Source organism: Silene latifolia, chromosome 11 (assembly GCF_048544455.1).
Source record: "Silene latifolia isolate original U9 population chromosome 11, ASM4854445v1, whole genome shotgun sequence".
NCBI classification, from domain to species: Eukaryota; Viridiplantae; Streptophyta; class Magnoliopsida; order Caryophyllales; family Caryophyllaceae; genus Silene; species Silene latifolia.
In genome coordinates, this window is record NC_133536.1 from 78,756,581 (window position 1) to 78,758,450 (window position 1,870).

At 38.7% G+C, this 1,870-nt stretch overlaps 1 non-coding gene across 1 annotated transcript; it reads left to right on the top strand.

Moving 5' to 3' along the window:
* Positions 1 to 615: 615 nt before the first annotated feature.
* On the top strand, positions 616 to 722 carry LOC141615601 (small nucleolar RNA R71). The gene has a single exon (XR_012530015.1). It is a non-coding gene; the product is annotated as a small nucleolar RNA R71 (small nucleolar RNA).
* The last annotated feature ends 1,148 nt before the right edge of the window (positions 723 to 1,870 follow it).

A 1,870-nucleotide genomic window follows, 5' to 3' on the forward strand; every position in this document is an offset into this window, starting at 1 on the left:
TTGTATGGAGTTTGATTTTGGTAACCTGGGTTTTGATTGTAAAAGGGTCTTTGATTTTGGTTTCTCATTGGAGGTGGGGTGTATGTTGGTTGAGAGTTTTGAACATTTTGGCTTTTGTATGAGAGATTTGGATGGAATTTGGTGTTTTCATTGTAATAGTTGGAATAAGGGGTACCACTCTTGTATGCTTGAAAAGCATTCACTTGTTCACTTGTTCCCCTACATTCACTTTGGTCATGTCCCAAAGTTCCACAATTCTCACATATTCCACTTGGAATTGATGAAGATGCCACCATGGCATTAACATGTTGCTTTGGTGATTTTGAGGCTTCTTCAAGTTTAACCATAGCTTTCTCAAACTTCAAGTTGATGGTATCAATATGAGCACTAAGTTGAGCACCCAATTGAGTAATAGAGTCAACTTCATTCTTTCATCCTCTAGTAGCCTTGCGAGGTCTACTATATTGTGAGTTATGGACCGCCATTTCCTCAATCTTTTTCCAAGTTTGATTATCGTCATCTTCGGTGAACATATCATTTGATCCCATGTTGAGAATGTTTCGGGAGTCTTCATAAAGACCATTCCAAAATTGTTGTACCAAGAACCACTCGCTAAGTCCATGATGAGGACATGACCGACAAGTTCCTTTGAATTGCTCCCAAGCTTCATACAAAGATTCTTCGTCCCTTTGCTTAAAACCCGTGATTTGAGCTCTCAGCATGTTAGTATTTTCCGGAGGGTAGAACTTTTTGTACAAAGCAAGAGCCAACTTCTTCCAAGAGTCGATTCCAAGTGTAGCCTTATCAAGGCTTTTTAACCATTGTTTCGCAGTACCAATTAGAGAAAAAAGAAATAAGACCCATCGAATTTGGTCTTGAGTCACTCCGGTTTGTGAAATCGCATCACAATAGTCACAAAAAGTCTCCATATGAGAATGAAGGTCTTCACTAGGCATCCCCCCATATTATCTTCTTTCGACTAATTGGATAAATGCGGATTTTGCAATGAAATTTCCGGTCAAGTGTTGTGGTGTGGGAGTACCATTGGTTAGGTTCTCCTCGGTTGGTACGGAATGTGATGAAAACTTAGGCATTGTGGGTTGATTTTGTGTTGGGTTCTTCTCACCTTCTCTTGCAAAAGGGTTGATGAACTCAATAGTATTTAGTTGAATATCTACAACCTCACCAATACCTCTCAAAGTATTTATAGCAAGTCTTCTATTGGTTTTCAAAGTTCTCTCACTTTCGTGATCAATGGGTAACAAGTTACCTTGTGATCTTCTAGACATGCAAAATATCAAACAACTCGAAAACAATTATAAAAAACTTTGAGGAGTTTTACTTCCCCAAGGTAAAGAAAGACACAACTAATAACAATCAAAGAAAATCAAATGAAGTTAACACCGTCCCCGGCAACGGCGCCATTTTTGGTCGGACTATATTTTTCGGTTACTTGTCGTTAGGAGCACCTAGACCAAAACAATATTTATAACTTCACAAACTACTCTACTATTAGTAAAGAGGTAATTAAAGGTCGGATCCCAAGGGACGGGTATTGATGTAGGATTTTCGATTGCAAGTAGTGGTGTCTAAGGGTGTCACAATTTGGGTTGAGCTAAGAAGATCACTAAACTAAATAACAATGTAAATGAACAAGCAAGATGATTAAGATGCGATGTAAACAATTGATTAAAAGCACTAGGTGTCATGGGTTCATAGGGGATTCATGGGGTTTGATCATACAAACATGTTTTCAACTAGATGCAAGCAATTATTGTTGTGATGGGATCGAGTTAGTGTATATCGTACACTCCCTAGGAAGGTTTGGGTCCCGGAACCGAATCGATTAGATTGTAAAACACCTACAAGT